General features: G+C 40.2%; 1 pseudogene; it reads left to right on the top strand.

Annotated features, from left to right (window-relative positions):
* Nucleotides 1-4,493: 4,493 nt before the first annotated feature.
* Nucleotides 4,494-6,587, top strand: LOC149217131 (putative receptor-like protein kinase At1g11050 pseudogene; annotated as a pseudogene).
* The last annotated feature ends 10,325 nt before the right edge of the window (nt 6,588-16,912 follow it).

Here is a 16,912-nt window from a genome sequence, read left to right as displayed (position 1 = left end):
GTAATTTTTATTATTTAAATTTATTTTTAAATATATAAATAAATTTAATCTCATAAAAAACTTGAAATTATAATTTTTTGTTATTAAAAATGTATTTTTAAATATATAAATAAATTTAATTTTAGTATAAATTAGTGATCATCTTGGTTATAAAATATTATATAAACTATGAAATTCAAAATTGAGATTAAGCCAGCCAAATAATAAATAAATTTAATATTTGTATAAAAAGATAAATAAATTTAATATTCGTATAAAAAAACAAATAGTTGGAGGAGCTAGGGTTCGAGCCGAAGGGACGCTGCAACAGGAATCGAGAGCCATGGCTGGATGTATGCTGGCAATTATGCCCTCTCCTATCACTACTGACACTCTACATGGTTTCGGAGCCCATGCAGAGGACAACCATTTGAAAGCATCGATGCTCTCACCCAAATTGGGCAGACGAAGATTAGCTATCAGAGCCAATTCTTTGTTTGGAAACCCCAATGGAAGGAGAGCAACGGTCACTGGAAGAGCTAACGCTGGATTGGTGGAAGAATTGTTAGCAAAGAGCGCTGCTAACAAGGGTCTGCAACTGGAATGTGATACCTCGGAGGCAGATCGAACAAAGTACAGGTCAGGGCTGAATGCGCCCCTCCTGATCTGCTGCGATTTACCCAGATCGAGTCAAGGGATCATAGGAACGGGCAATAGGTACTTGATCTAGTCCGAGAAAACAACTACCAAATATTTCAAGGATGCCAGTTGGAAGATTAGGGCAGCACAGGATGGGAGACGGGATAATATCCCGGTCAAAGACAACGCAGATCTGCCCTTGACAGACCCTGAGATGAGCCCAATTGTATTCGTCAAGAACAAAACAATGCATGCGTCTTTTCTGAAGGGGAGGACAAAGGCACTAGAGCTGAGGGCAACTGTATCAGGACTTCAGAACCGAAGAGATGAAAAGGAAACCAATCACTGGCACGAGGGACTAAGTATGGAGGCAATCGTCCGAGGAACTGGATCTATGATGACGAGAAGACCATCAAGGAGAGATTTGATTCGTTGTCCCCCACCTCAACGGCGCACTGGATGAGGGATCAACACACCAAAAGAAGCAGTGGCCATAATGTGGGGAATGCAAAGCATACTCTGCACAAAGAGAAGCTGCAGATCACTGGACAAAATCTGGATCTTTGGTAAGTACCCCCAGTTTCCAAGTTTTAGTCAAAACCCCTGCCGGAAAACCAAAACTACTTTGGGTAAATGGGAATGACTCGGTGAAGCATCTGAAGAACCTTATCCTGCAACAAGTGGGATATCCCACCAACTCACAAAATCTGCTACATGAGGGCAGAGCATTACAAGACACCAAGTACCTCAAGGATTACAAAGTCGCATCTTTGTCAAACAATTATTCTCAATCTGAGAATAAGAGGGGGTGCGGCAAACAACATCAGAAACCCCTATAGGGGTGAGGGAAGTGGTTTTGGTACAGTTAAAACTGCAGGAATACATCAGGGGAAAAAAACAGGGAACATATCCTTCAAAAATATTCTTCAGGGGAAAAATACAACCGAAACAACACCAAAACAAACAAGTATGGAAGCAAGGCCATACATTGTGGAACGACTAAATCATACCCTAGAATTTAGCATAGATATATCAGAAATAGATGAGCACTGCACTATATATGAAAGACAAGCAATAATATGTAGATTCAACTGCTTTTGGCCCAAACCTGTTGAACTATTTCACTAGACCTTCACAAATTGGATTTACATTGTGAAATACATCTCTGCTCCAAGGGGTTTTTTATAGTAAATTTTCCTACAATAGAGGCTAGATATTTGGGAATACAGGAAGGACCTTGGTTCTGGGGGTCCACAGGACTCTTCATCACACCATGGTTCCCAGAATTTGATGCAAATACAATGGTTGTCTCTAAGATGCCAGTTTGAGTACGCCTTCACAATCTCCCAATACACTTATGGAGTCAACAAGTACTTGCAGGTATCGGTAATACAATCGTGCGTTACATCAAAATGGACACTCAAAGACAGGAGGAAAGAATCTACACTTTTGCACGAATATGTGTGGAAGTAGACCTTAGTAAAGGCCTACCAGATAAAATCCAATTAAAGCATAGATAGATGTGCTGGATACAGGTTCTAGACTATGAAAATACAACATTCAGATGTAGAACTTGCTGACAAATAGGACCCCTATAAAGCATGTGTCCAACAATGAAAAAAGACACTTGTAGGAAGAAGAAAATAGGGAAACAGGCCAAGGGATGGAAATTCCCTCCACCTCTTTCGGAGGATGAGGAGGAAGAAGAGGTGGAACGTGCCACTCCCAACGAGACCAATCAGACGAACATAGAACTAGAAGTAGAAGATATAAATCCACAAGAACCCCTAGACTTACAGTCAACAAGGATACCAGAAACAATGGATACTAGCAGATCCAAGTGACAACACATATCAGACACATCAAGTTCTAATAAGGACAACCCCCAACCTGTGGCGGATACAACACTAGCACTCATATTCTCGAACAGAGACCCGGGGGGGTGGAGAAAGGTTGAGAAGAAAAAAGGGCGAAAAGCTTGAGTTTTTCCCCATCCACTCTTATCCACTATTTTCCCTTCATTTATTATTATTTTTTGGCTTCTGTGTTCGCATTTCAGCATATGATATTTAGCATCTACAAAATGTAATTTTGTCTTATGAATAAAATTATGACTTTTTCCACGGGGAAAAAAAACAAATAGTTAAAGGAATGACAAAAATGGTTAAACAAATGACTGTAAATGATGATAAATAGGTGACAAATCAACAACCTAACAATTAGCTGAAGTTAGTTAGCTATAGTGAATCATGACCAACGATGCTCAACCTTGGTCCATAATGATCAAATATGGTTATCTCTAGCCCACCATAGTCACCATAATAAACCATGGTTAACCATAGTGAACCTTTCTTAGGCATAGTCAATTATCATCAGCCATAGTCGATTATAGTCAACCTTGGCCTATCATGATCAACCATGGTCGTCTCTAGTCAAACATAGTCACCATTTTTAACCTTGGAAAACGATGGTCAAACCATGCTCCACCACATTCAACATGAAAAACTATGGTCAACCATGGTCATAATTATCAAACATGTTCAACCATGATCACCATAGTTGACCATCACCATGGTTGAGCATGGTCAACTATGGCCATGCATTGCCAACACGGGCAACCATATTCTATATTAAAAAACTATGGTCAACCATGGCTATCCAATGTCACCATAGGAAACCATAATTTATGATAGAAAAAATTGTAGTCAATCATAGTCAAATTGGTCAAACCATGTTCACCCATGGTCAACATGGTCAACCATGATTAAGAAGTCAAACCATACTCAGACATGGGAAACCATGGTCAAATGTAAACAAACATGGTCAACCATAGTCAATCATAGTCAACTATACTTAAATGTGGATAATCATGATCATCCATAGTGAACTATATGTTAACAATAGTAAATCTTTCTTAACCATTACTTGAACATATTTAGCCATAGTCACCTATAGTCAACCATGGTCTACTAATCCTCCCCACATAGGTTGGTCATCAATTAGACACAACCACATTAATAAATGTGGTTAACATACACCAATCAATGTCATTTTCCACCTTTTACCCACCAATCAACCTATGAAAATGACTTCTATTTGCATATATCAACCACATTTACTAATGTGATTGTGTTAGTGATATATTGAGTATAGAAGCCACATTTACTAATGTGGTTGTGATAGTGATATATCAAATGTATGACTTTTTATAAATTTGCGAATGATTGTTGAAATATAGATATTTTGAAATTTTAAATGAGATTGTAACTTTTATTATTTAAAATGTATTTTTAAATGTTTAAATAAATTTAAATATATATTTAAATATATAAATAAATTTAAATTTAACTTGAACTATGAGGTATTTATATAAACCTTGAGATCATGAGGGTCAAGCCACTGAATAAATTTAATATTGGTCAAAAGAAAAAAAAACACGCCCAAAAGTGCAAGACAAAAAGTCGATAAATTAAACTTAGGGTTTTACGAAAATAGGACTGGACAATGGAGAAAGTTGTAAAAATATCAATTTACTCTTCTCAAAGCAAACGAAGATCACCAACCACTAAAGACTATGGTCAAGTCCGTTCGGGTAAGAAATAGATTTGCATCACGACTCGCATCTTTCGCTGAGAATGACGGCACGTACGATTTCGACCATACAATACACAAACGCATGAAACGTGATCTAATAATACCTAAAACCTCTCATCATACGCGTCGAATTATTAAAAACAGTAACCGCGTTTATATATCTGTAGGTAACGCGTCGAAATAGGAGAATTAGGAGAATTATTAAAAATTTTAATCACGTTTATATACCTGAAGGGAACGCGTCGAAATTAATGTCTGACCTGTTTTGAGGTACTCGTAGGTGACCTTACTTCTTTTCCCTGCGTTAGATTGAGATTCTCTGATCCTTTGTTTCGTCCATCGTGCGGTGTAAGAAAAATGAAAATGGAGATTATTTTCCTCCTGCAGCTGCTTTCATTACAATATTGGGCGTTCGCTGATGCAGAATGTCCAATGGACTTACAGTATGTCAGTAAATTGCCCTGGGATAAGTCTTCCTGCGAATCACGTATTAGTGGCGGGAATGATAGCCCATGCTGCGAGACATTGCTTGGTTTGTTTGGAGTAGGATTAGCTCAGTACTTGAGAGATGCATCCCTTTTTGAGCTTCCCACAAATGCATCTGCCGCTGCTTGTCTCAAGCTATTTCAGCAGAAGCTGGGCTATCTAGGTCTGTCGCCAGACTTGGTGGCGATCTGTTTGGAGAATAGTTTGTCTGGGTTTGTAGCGAGTCCTCTCCTCTGCGCGGGTATACAAACCAAGCAGGACTGGATTCGCAAAATGGGAACTACTAACCTGGACTCGGCCTGCAAAGGCGACCTCTCAGATCTGGCTGCCTGTCAGCTGTGCAAAGAAAGTGGAGACCTCGTTCATAAGATTCTGGTGGACATGTACAAAAATTTGACAAGTACTGCAACCAGTGAGAAATGCTACTATTTCACGGTGTTGTATGCCGCCGGAGTGGTCAATGAATTTGGGCCCAAGAGCCCAAATACTGCTCAGTGTATTCTTCGCCTGCCCTTCGTCCAAACTGCCTCACAGGGCCGAGTTGTAATTTACGGTTTACTCGGCGCTGTGACAGTCGTCCTGATCTGCGCTTTTGGGCTTCTCTACTGTTTGTGGGTGAGGAGGAGGAATCGCAAGGTTTTCCACAGGGGATTCGTGACGCGGAATGAAAAACTTCTGAAATCCGCCGTGAAACCCAACACCGGGGCAATGTGGTTCGGCATTCAGGAGATCAAGATCGCCACCGATAATTTCAGTGACGTAAATCTCATCGGCCAAGGGGGATTCGGTACAGTGTACAAAGGAACGCTTGATGACGGTCGGCGGATCGCGGTGAAGAGAATCAGAAACTGCACTCCGGAAGGGGATTCCGAATTCCTGAACGAGGTGGAGATCATCAACAACACGAGGCACATGAATCTGGTCGTTTTGAGAGGCTGCTGCGTAGCCAACGACGAAAGGGAAGGGCATCAGCGGTTTCTGATATACGATTACATGCCCAATGGCAGTCTGGATGAGCATCTCTTTGGACAAAAGTCCATGGCCCAACCTTTGAGGTGGCCGCAGCGCAGGAACATCGTCATGGGGATTGCCAAGGGACTGGCGTATCTCCACGACGGAATCGAGCCTGTGATTTATCACAGAGACATCAAAGCCACTAACATTCTGTTAGATGACGATATGAATGCTCGTGTTGCCGATTTTGGTTTGGCGAGGATCATGACTAAAGAAGATACAGGAGAATCCCGTTTGACAACAAGGGTAGCAGGTACGCACGACTACTTGGCCCTCGAATATGCTCTCTACGGCCAACTCACATATAAAAGTGATGTGTATAGCTGTGGGGTTCTGCTGTTGGAGATCATGAGCGGCAGAAAAGCTCTCGACAACGCTGCGGAGCCGGCCTCCCATTATCTCATAGCGGATTGGGCATGGGCGCTGGTGAAAGAAGGAAGGACTAGTGAAATAATAGACGACAGAATCAGGCAGAACGGCGTGGAGAGATTGATGGAGAGATTTGTTTTGGTGGGTATTCTGTGCGCCCACGTTATGGTGGCGTTCAGACCTGGAATGGTGGAGGCAGTGAAGATGTTGGAGGGAGAAGCGGAGATCCCTGAAATTCCTGACAGACCTTTGCCACTGATGCATCATGGAATATCTTTCCTTACAGACGAATGAAACGATTCCTTCGGGATTTCTGACAGCGTTTTTCTACTTCCTTCAGAGGATGTAGATAAAAGATCTGGGGCCATGAAACCAGTGGAGGCGAGCAGGATTGCAGCGGATGACGGTAACTGTCCAGCGTAACATTCTGTAAATGAAATGAACTCAGCTTAAATTTAGGCTCCCGACGTGTCTGTAAATGTAAATGAAAGGAAATCGGTATACGTTTAGCAGTAATTTAACAATTATGTTTTTTTCCTTGAAAATTCTGATTATATTTTGAAAAAATTTAGTTGGAACTTTTGTAAATTTGAGTAAAAATTGTTAAAATTTATAAGTAATATAATTAGAATTTTTGTAAATTTAAGTAAAAATTATTAAAACTATTATTTTAATAGTGTTAATTTATTTTTATTATAAAAAAAACACTATCCAAATATTACATATACAATATTTTTTGAAATATTTTTACTTAAATCCAACCACTTTTAACTGTCCAAAAAATTGCTCCATCTCCATAGCCAATCCCATATATTTATATGGCTAAATCAATATATATTTATGTTACTAAATCAGTATATATTTATATATATTTATGTTGCAGTAGTCAGGTCAATGCATTAATGAAAGTGGACCCACAGCCGACATCTGTGATGTCATGATTTATCATAAATTTTTTGGAATATGCAGTGGCGTTCCAAATAGTGCAAAAGGGAAGCATGTGCGGTGCATGGGCTCTGTTTAATCCTTGATCTATTTTGGATGCTGTCGACACATGTAATTTATTTACTTATTTTCCTTTCTCCAAAGGAGTTTAGATGCTGTCGACACATGTAATTTATTTACTTATTTTCCTTTCTCCAAAGGAGTTTAATGAGGAGTTATTTTAAAATCTTTTTTTTTTCCTATTGGCAGAGGGGAGTTATTTTTAGGCAAATGTTATTTCCAATCTTATAGTATTATAAATGTGATTGACAAGCTAGGAAAATAGTGTTAGTCTTTTCTCTCCACGCTCTATCTATTTATTCACATATTGTAGAGAGAAGACCAGCACTATTTTTCTCCCTTATCAACACTCATTTATAATGCTATGAAATTGGAAATAAAAATCGCCATTATTTTTAAATCTAACGAAATAAACGTGTCGTTATTGATAATATGTTACATAATATTCGATTGAGATAAGATGTTACTTAAAATTCGATTGAGATGATATATATACATATGGGTCAAATTTAATTAGCGCTAAAACAATAATTTTTCCCAAATATTGTGCTACTAAACACACTATTTATATGCATCTTTCAGTTGGTTTACTTATTTATAAGTTGTTGCGTAAAATTCGATTGAGATCTTATAAAAAAAATTGTTAATTAAAACTAAAATTTAATAAAAGCTAAACGATATCTTTTCCCAAATATTACGCTACTAATCACACTATTTATAAGCATGTTCCCAAACTCTATGTTAAACATTCTGCGTTCAATATCAGCTGGGTACAGAAACTTCACTTTGAAATGTTTCAAATTCAATTGTCTATTCTCAACCTATATAACATTCAGTTTATTATCGAGCCCATATTAGTTTAATTTTTTCAAATACATGAAATTGAATATAAATATAAATATGTGGAAGAATGGAATGATTTTTTGTAATGCCTCGGGATACATGTAATTATTTGAACTGGATTGACAACTTTATCGTTTTGAATTTAAATAATATTAGTTCTTTTAGCTGAGATGGGATACGATCCAGCAGCTTTCACCACGCTCTATCCCACGCCGTAAACGGATGCCCTTTCCTCAACATTCGATACGAATCTGTCATCTCCTTCCCCTACCGATTGAAGGGAATATCCACCAACCGGGGATACATGTAATTATTTGAACTGGATTGACAACTTTATCGTTTTGAATTTAAATAATATTAGTTCTTTTCTTTTAAAGAGAAATTTTTAAGAAATGTTCTAAAAAAACGTTGGCTACTTCTCAAGGGGGAAGTTGGAGGCAAGACAGTTGCCATGATTCCCAACCCTAACTGTTTTTTCTCCCTAACTGGAAAGGCTTCCAGAGGAAAACAAGGGGATGGGGAAAAAGGGGATGCCCTGTGTTGTTGGGATAAAGAGAGAGGAAAAGACAAAGAAGGAATTGCCTAAGTCTGGTGATGACCAAATAGCCAGGCACTAAGTGCGAATATCTCGCTGTGGACAGTGGTCCTGCAATAGAGCAAGGGGGGAGATTCTGGTCCCGAAGGACGAATCTCCTGGACGGGTGGCAGATTGAAAGCAGGTGAACAGAGATGCGTAGAGATAATCTCAGCTTTCAAGTATTTAACAAGCAACAATGACTCAGGTAAGGACTGAACTGTTCTCTGTTTCTTTAAAAAAAAAAAAAACTCTAAAACATTGGGGAGGCATGCTATATTAGACGATTGTAATGTTACAGTGGTTTATCTAGAGTTGGGGTAAGTGGGGTCTTGACCCAGGGTGCTGATAAGTAAATAAATGGAACCATTATTGTAGACTCGGTAGTAGGAGTTAAATTGTTGACTGCATAAAGAAAGTATAATGTATATTATACTTATACCCAGAACCCTAGGGGCAGGGTTCCGTTTTCCCGAACCCTAGGTGTAGGGTAGTATTTCCAGAACCTTAGATATAGGGTGTTACCCAAGATTGAACTGTTGCTGGGAATCAAACCGAAAACACATTCAAAGGAGGAAGACCGCTAACGGAATTAGCCTACTGTCGGGTAAAATATATGCAGGGTGGCTACACTACTTCTGTTAGCTTATAACATGGAAACTATTCTTTAAAATCAAAGTCGAGCATGCTCAGTGGCCATGGGTATATGCAATCCCAACAACAATAACATGTTACCCTCACTGTAGGGAATCCGAGATAGACAGATGATTGTATAGAGCATTCACACCACAATAGAAAAATAAACCTCAACTGAGGCGTACTGCCAAAATGATTCCGTAAGGTAACCGGGAAAAATTCATATACACGAAAAGAACAAAACTGGGTGGCTGTAATTATAATCCACAGGGTGAATCGAGCAAACAGCACTCAGGAGAGAGCGAACAAGTAATTCATGTGTTATGAAATAAAAAAAAACTCAGTAGGAAATTACAAGAACAGAAGACGTGGAAAGTGTAACTATGGAAATCATGTCACTGTGCGTGGAACTAACAATTCAATGAAAGTGAGGCATCACAGAAAAAGCTGTAACATATAACCTTACATAAAGGAAAGCGAGTATATTTCCACAGATGCATTGACCCAGGAGGGGTGGTTCCGTTATTGATCATATTCGAATAAACCATTCAATAAATTGAGTACTTTATCATGACATTCCGATTAGTCAAGAAGAATCAACGGAACCATACAATATTACAGCCAAATCCATTACAATAAGTCAGGGAAATTTGATAAACATATACATGTATTGCACGAGTACCAGAAACTGACTCGTCTGGAAGTTGTAAGAGTTCGGTTCTCGGCATATTTCACCAGGCCGAATATTACCAGAACCGAAGTGCTCATTTAAATTAAAACTTTACATTCAAACTGGGATAATACAATAGATACATTTACAGAAAAATCGGGAAAGCCAATAGAGGGCTCGGTCCCAATGTCTTGTTGAAACCTAGCAGGGACCCAAATAACTGAAAGCATAAATACAAACTGAACTAGCCAGAGGCGTTGACCCTCAGAGAGGCATCAATGAGGCTGGTCCCCTGTACAAAACAAATTGTCTGAGAACCCAAGCAACATGTGCACAATTTAAACACAATTCCAGTCTAGGAACCCTCGCTCAACAGTTTCTGAGTGAAAAGAGGGGAAACAATTGACATATTTCGACCAACCTTAGAGAGACCTCATACCTGGAACATTGGAGCTTGAATTCATCCTTGTGGCACCGAGTTCCCAAACCGAAGCCAAGTCCGAGGGCGGACGTGTGAGGACCCTTCACAGAGGAAATGGTATCAGCTAGTAACTGAGTCATAAAACTTCCTATTTCAAACAAGGTGAGTAAATCCAAAGAGATTCTGAGCATTTGTAATAGTGGCAAATGTTGTTGCATGTGGAAAATATAAATGGCTTACATGTAACCAAGTTCGGGTGCATAGTTCAGGCTGTAGTGGCATGAACACCATCTGGTAGCAAACAAAAACCCAAGAGTCGAATGCACAGACCCATGAACGAGAACGAAATTCAAGCGACAACCTAGGAAAATGGTGGAGGAATGAGCTTCTACGAAGAGACCAAGCGATGTGAATAGACCTGTGCCATCCACCACCATTGGATCGTTGAGCTGACTCCCAAACCGTTGATTGAGTAAGGATCCCGAGGCGATAGTTGTGTTGGGAAGCGCTGCACCTGCCACGTACAGTGGCAGTGCAGACATTAATGAAACATACCAAATCTAACAACAGTAAGGTGGTGGAGTCAACGGTCTCAGACTCATGACTCATCTTTCCATACCCCAATCGACGACGTATATCAAACCTGTCTGTAGCCAGAGTAAATGCTGAGGATTGCCATCTTTATTGGGAGATGGATCCTTGTACATGTAGACGAAAATAATTTAATATACTTTGAAATTGCATAAGTCTAATATAACACACGCCATGCGAAGTAATGGCATGAGAATATGTACCCATGTATGGTATTTAGCAGTAATGGTTTGCTTAAGTCGTAAATGCTTTTAATAAAAAAAAAAATCGGGAGTATGACAAGTGGTATCAGAGCCACGTTTTCAAAACTGTGGCGTTTGGGGAATAAATGACTGAAGTAAATTCACTATATATATATTATTTGCATTTCTAATTATATTAAAAAAAAATTATGTTATGCTAAACCTGTTCTCTGCTCAGATTTTTAGGCCAAGACCAGGAAAAAAAAACAGAAGAGAGCCAACATGAGAAGGGCAAGCAGCGAACCACACAGATTTGTAGCGGGTCAGGGACCTGCAACAAACCTGAGAGATAACCTAGAATTATGGGTACAGCTTAGGGAGGAGACGCGCAATACGAACCTTGCAATATTAGAGACAGTACAAGAGTTGAAGAATGAAATGGCCAGATTACGGGAGGACAATGCGAGATTAACCATGGAGCAGGAGAGGATCTTAAAGAGTATATCTGATAGACAGAATCAGCAACCCTTGAATCCCAGTGCCAAGCAACAAAGGTTGTCGGAGGAACAGACTCACCACACGGAACCAGAAGGGTCGGGAGGACAGGAGGAAGAACGGGAGGAGCGATTTGATAATGCCTCCAAACAACAGACATCAAAAAGACAACGGATAGAGTTGCAAGGGGAATTTCGTAAGATTAAACCACCGCACTTTGATGGGGAACAAGAGGAGGCAGCTGAAGCATGGCTGATTAATATGAACAAATATTTCCAGCTATATGAATACGATCACAACCTCAAGGCACGGTTAGCCATTTTCCAGTTGCAGGGGAAAGCCACTCTGTGGTGGGAGGAAGTCAAGATTGTGAAAGGAGTAAGTGAACAGAATATCACGTGGGAAAAATTTCAGAAATATTTTAAGGAAAGGTACCTGACAGAACGTTTCTATGATGAAAAAGCAAGAGAATTCCATGACTTGCATCTGGGACAGCAAACCATGGACGAATTTATCACCCGTTTTACATCATTACTTTGTTATGTACCTTATATTAGGGAGGAAAATGCTAAAGTACAGAGGTTTGTCAGTAGTTTACCCTTGAGTATGAGGGAAAGGATTGAATTTGACAATCCGAAGACAATGGACGAAGTAATACGTAAAGCCAGAATTTGTTACCAGCAGAGTAAGCAGAAGGGTGAGGCTCCAGGTAGAAGAGGTACTGATAAGAGGAACAGTAGATTGATTGGGAGTAATAAGGGGAGTCGAACTGGTGGTAACAGGGGCTTTGCAAAAGGGCAAAACAGTAGAAATTTATAGAAAAATTCACTCAAGTCAAAGCCAACCAGTGAGTCAAGGACCAGTGAACCCCTTAGTAAATTAGACGGTGAAGGGACAACAAGGCCTCCCATGCAGCGTTGGGGCTGCAACGGACCCCATTATGTTAAACACTGCCCTCAACGGAAGGGGACTGAACAGGTTTCCCAGATCCATGAAGCGTCGACAGTCGGTGATGTAGGACGTATTCTACCCAGGATTAATGTTGCTATGGAGGATCGACAGACCGAGTACCAGCCATCCATGGTGGAATTCAAAGGTAAAATTTCAGAGCTTACTGTCACTGTTTTAATTGATCTTGGAGCCACATTAAGTTATATTAGTCCTAATATTGTGGAGCAATGTAAATTGCAAATTGTTAAATTTAGGAACCCATGGTTAGTATAGTTGGCCACAGGGGCGAAGCGAAGAGTACTTGCTAAGGTCGATAACTGCCCCTTGAAGATAGCAGGACAGTCACTAAAGGCAGATTTGAATGTACTTCCTCTGGGTTCATATGATGTCCTCATTGGTATGGATTGGTTAGAAAAACACTGGTCCCTGGTCAACTGCAAAACAAAGACTATCTATTACAGAGATGAACTTGGAACAAGGCAGGATCTGCAAGGGATTAAGCGATCAGTGCAGATTCGGCCAATAACAGCTACACAACTAGCTAAATGTATCAAAAAGGGGTGTCAGTTGTATGCCATCCAAGTGGGCTATGCTAACTCAAAAGATAAAACAACCACTTTGGACAACATCCCTGTGATACAAGAATTTGCTGTCGTGTTTCCGGAGGAAATTCCCGGACTGCCACTTAAGAGAGATATAGACTTTACTATCAAGTTGGTGCCCGGGGCAGCACCGATATCCCGAGCACCCTACAGAATGAGTACACCTGAGTTGATAGAGATAAAAATGTAATTACAAGAACTGCTGGACAAGAATTACATTCGCCCTAGTGTGTCCCCGTGGGGAGATCCAGTATTGTTTGTTAAGAAAAAGGATGGGACCTTGCGCATGTGCATAGATTATCGTCAGTTGAATAAATTGACCATCAAAAACAAGTATCCCTTACCCCGAATCAATGAAATTTTTGATCAAGTGAAGGGAGCAACAGTGTTTTCCAAGATTGATATGCGATTAGGTTATCACCAAATCTGGATCAAGGATGAGGACATAGCTAAGACTGCTTTTCGAACAAGGTATAGGCATTACGAGTTTGTGGTGTTACCCTTTGGGTTAACGAACACCCCTGCGACTTTTATGTGTTTAATGAACAACATTTTCCATCAATATTTGGATCGATTCGTACTGATATTTATTGATGATATATTAATAAATTCCCGCACTATGGAGGAGCACAAGGAGCACCTCAGATTAGTGCTGCAAACCCTCCGAGAACCCCAGCTATATGCTAAGTTCAGCAAGTGTGACTTTTTCAAGGATGAAATACAGTATTTGGGCCATATCATCACAAAGGAAGGAATTGCGGTAGATCCTGAAATATAAGGACCATTATGGAATGGCCCGTATCGAAGGATGTAGTAGATATCAGATCCTTCATGGGGTTCGCTAGTTATTACAGACGATTTGTAGAAGGATTTTCGAAGGTGGCATATCCTATCACTTCACTGCAAAAGAAAGGAAGAGTTTTTAGGTGGACCCTGGAGTACCAGAAAAGTTTTGAGCAGCTTAAGCATGTGCTCACTACCGCACCCATTCTAAGCATATCTGATCCTAGCAAGGATTATGTAGTGTGTACCGACACCAGCAAAGAAGGTATAGGAGGCGTGTTGATGCAGGAAGGGAAAGTAATTGCTTACGAGTCCAGAAAACTGAAAGAGCATGAGCAGAAATATTCCACTTATGATCTAGAATTAGCCGCTGTCATTCACGCCTTGAAAATGTGGTGACATTACCTTTTGGGAAGGAAGTTTTTACTTTTGACAGACCACGACAGTCTAACCAATTATTTTAGCCAACCCACCTTAAATGCCCGACAAGCACGGTGGCTGGATTTCCTAGGTGGTTTTGATTTCAAAATCAAGCATTTGAAAGGGAAGGAGAATCGAGTGGCAGATGCTCTAAGTCAAAAATTGCAATGTTTGTATGAGATTTCCTATAGTAAGTGGAAAAGTCCCTTCGGGGACATGATTAGACAAGCAGCAGAGCAAGATAATGAATATCAGCAAATAAAACAGTAAGTACAGCACTTCGACAACAAGGAAAAACAGCAGGGTTATGTGTTAGATATCGCTGGAATGTTGTATTATCAAGATAGGTTGTATGTACCTTACTAGAACAACATTAAAAACTTGATTCTGGACAAATTTCATAAAAGCCACTATGCAGGACACCCAGGATATCAGAAAATGATTACAGCACTCAAAAAAGAGTATTACTGGCCAGGCATGAAGAAGGATGTGGTGGAGTACTTGGCACGATGTTTGGAGTGCCAACAAATTAAAGCGGAACATCAACACCCAGCAGGGTTGTTACAACCACTACCTATTCCAAAATGGAAGTGGGAAACCATTTCCATGGACTTTATAATAGGTCTACCCAAGACGAGGAAAAATAACGATTCCATCATGGTGGTGGTGGACAAATTAAGTAAATCGGCACATTTTATACCTGTGCAATCGACATATAGAGCTGTGCAGATTGCTCACATCTTTATGCAGAATATATTCAGATTGCATGGATTACCTAAAACAATCATCTCAGACCGTGATGTGAAATTCACCTCGGCCTTTTGGAAAACATTGTTTGGAGAATTGGGGACTCAATTGAATTTCAGCACAGCGTTTCACCCTCAAACTGATGGACAAACAGAGTGGGTGAACCAGGTGCTAGAAGACATGCTAAGGGCATATGTAATGCAGCAACCGAACAAGTGGGAAGATTATCTGCACTTGGTCGAGTTCGCATATAATAATGGCTATCATACATCATTGCAAATGAGCCCGTTTGAGGTATTGTATGGGCGAAAGTGCCGCACACCCTCAAGTTGGGGCGGGCCGGAAGATAAGCTAATGTTGGGACCCGACATGCTTAAGGAAATGGAAGAAATGGTTAAGAAAGTGCGAGCTAATTTAAAGGTAGCTCAGGATAGGCAAAAGAACTTTGCTGACCGGAAAAGGAGATTTAAAGAATATCAAGTTGGTGACCACGTATACGTGAGAATTTGAGTGAAAAAGAGCACGTTGCAATGGAGCGGGTGTGCCAAATTGGCACCCCGATTTTGTGGACCCTTTCAGATCTTAGCAAGAATTGGACCGGTAGCTTACCAGCTCGCCCTGCCAAGTCACATACGGGTCCACAACGTCTTCCATGTTTCCGTATTAAAAAAATATATTTATGATCCTAAACATGTAATCAGATGGCAAGATATACAAGTGAGAATTATCTCCAGTTAATTAGTCGAAAATGTTTCCTTAAAAGGAAAACTGACTTAGGATGTTGCATGTTGCAGGTCGAACCGGAAGGAGAAATTTTGGTCGAACCTCTGAACATCCTCGATTAGAGAGAAGTAATGTTGCGGAAGCGAGTTATTACCCAAGTTAAAGTGCAGTGGCAGCACTTTGGGTCTGATGAGGCTCCCTGGGAAGACGAGGAGCTCATGAAGCAAACGTATCTAGGGCTGTTTGTGACCGAAAGACATCGGGATGATGTCTAATTTCAGGAGGGGGAGATTTAATGCCCCGGGTTAAATGTAACTATTTAATTTTACTGTGGTAAATGATGAACTAGATTGACAACTTTATCGTTTTGAATTTAAATAATATTAGTTCTTTTCTTTTAAAGAGAAATTTTTAAGAAATGTTTTCAAAAACAAACTGGCCACTTCTCAAGGGGGAAGTTGGAGGCAAGATAGTTGCCATGATTCCCAACCCGAACTATTTTTTTCCCTAACTAGAAAGGCTTCCAGAGGAAAACAGGGGGAGGGGGAAAAAGGGGATGCTCTGTGCTGTTGGGACAGACAGAGAGAGGAAAAGACAAAGGAGGAATTGGCTAAGTTTGGTGATGACCAGATAGCCAGGGACTAAGTGCGAATATCTTGCTGCGGACAGTGGTCCTGCAAGAGAGCAAGGGGGGAGATTCTGGTCCCGAAGGACGAATCTAATGGACGGGTGGCAGATTGAAAGCAGGTGAACAAAGATGCGCAGAGGTAATCTCAGCTTTCAAGTATTTAACAAGCAACAGTGACTCAGGTAAGGACAGAACTGTTCTCTGTTTCTTTAAAAAAAAAAAAACTCTAAAACATTGAGGAGGCATGCTATATTAGACGATTGTAATGTTACAGTGGTTTATCTAGAGTTGGGGTAATTGGGGTCTTGACCTAGGGTGCTGATAAGTAAATAAATGGAACCATTATTGTGGACTCGGTGTAGGAGTGAAATTGCTGACTGCATAAAGAAATTATAATGTATATTGTACTTATACCCAGAACCCTAGGGGCAGGGTTCCGTTTTCCCAAACCCTAGGTGTAGGGTAGTATTTCCAGAACATTAGATATAGGGTGTTACCCAAGATTGAACTGTTGCTGGGAATGAAACCGAAAACACATTCAAAGGAGGAAGACCGCTAAC

The sequence above is a fragment of the Pinus tabuliformis genome, chromosome 1_1, assembly GCF_031772625.1.
Source record: "Pinus tabuliformis cultivar Carrire ecotype Pingquan chromosome 1_1, CPIR1, whole genome shotgun sequence".
In the NCBI taxonomy this organism is placed as follows: domain Eukaryota; kingdom Viridiplantae; phylum Streptophyta; class Pinopsida; order Pinales; family Pinaceae; genus Pinus; species Pinus tabuliformis.
Note: the sequence above shows the minus strand (reverse complement) of the source record. Positions and strands in the feature narration are given on the sequence as shown.